Below are 1,166 nucleotides of genomic sequence, written 5' to 3'. Positions count from 1 at the left end.
AAGAGGCTTCTAAAAGTTTGGAAGGTCCATCAGGTGGTGGCTAAAGCACTGGATCCCACATAGCTGACCATAGTTTGAATCTCGGACCTGGTGGCTTGAAAAACATGCAGGGTGTGTGTGCATGCATCCTCAAAATCCCAAGAGGAGAATGGAGGAGAAGGGATTGTGAGATATGGCTATCCTTCCTGGGGAAGGGGGGTTATGGCTCATTTTTTCTCTCTCTCTTTCTTTCTATCTCTGGTGAGCCCTCTCACCCTATGGCATGCACGCGCACGCATGCACACGCACACACACACACACACACACGTGAAAAATGAGAGCAAATTACGAGTTCAATGCACTGCAAAAAATGTTGAAACTCATGCATAGTTTTTTTTTTAATGTTGGAATTCAGTTCTTTATATAAAGTCCCTTATAAAAACAAAACAGAATAAAAACAAACCGAAAAGGAGGGGCAGGGAAACACTTTTAAAAAGAAAAAGAGGAAAAGGAAGTTGGGGTTTATTGCTTCTCCTCGGTCCCCTCCTTGGTCTGGTCTCTGGGCTTCTTGGTCTCCTCCTTCACGGAAAGAACCTCCAGCTTCTTGGCTACTTTGTCTGCATTGTCGTTTTTGCCTGGCCCTTTCTTTTCTCTCTCTTCAATCTCTTTCCTGCATTCTTCGAACTTTGTTTTGAATTTCTGTGCATTCTCACGTTTAGGAAGCGGATGGCCAGCAGCTCCGGCTTGGGGCACTCGTCAGTGAAGTCGGCATGAGTGTTCCAGACCCAGGCGTGGTCGCTGCCCGCGTTCGGCTTGAGCTCCATCATCCGAGTAATGCAGTGGTTGGCGCAGATCTTCAGCGTCTTGGCCCTCCGCATGAGGAGGTGGATGGTCCCCTTCTCCTTGTGCTTGAGGAGCTTGACGTCGCCAGTGCCGCGCTCCTTCCACTCCAGGAGATCGTTCTCGGAGGCGAACCAGAACAGCTTGGCCCGCATTTTAAAAAGTTCCTCTTCATCTTCCTCCAACGTTTTAATTTCTTGCTCAGGAAGAGAAACTATTGGCTCAAACTGGGGGTCGTGGTTGGACTCGTCAGCATTCTCGGTAGATGTATCATGGTCCTCATGCGTGTCCTTGGCGGCCACCATGGGGGCGCGGTGGTGGCTGCAAGGCTGGCTCTGGCGTCGCTG

At 49.7% G+C, this 1,166-nt stretch overlaps 1 pseudogene; it reads right to left on the bottom strand.

The window, feature by feature from the left end:
* Positions 1–463: 463 nt before the first annotated feature.
* LOC102485192 (ran-specific GTPase-activating protein pseudogene) lies at positions 464–1,166 on the bottom strand (annotated as a pseudogene).

The sequence above is a fragment of the Tupaia chinensis genome, unplaced genomic scaffold (assembly GCF_000334495.1).
Source record: "Tupaia chinensis unplaced genomic scaffold, TupChi_1.0 Scaffold000409_1, whole genome shotgun sequence".
NCBI classification, from domain to species: domain Eukaryota; kingdom Metazoa; phylum Chordata; class Mammalia; order Scandentia; family Tupaiidae; genus Tupaia; species Tupaia belangeri.
Note: the sequence above shows the minus strand (reverse complement) of the source record. Positions and strands in the feature narration are given on the sequence as shown.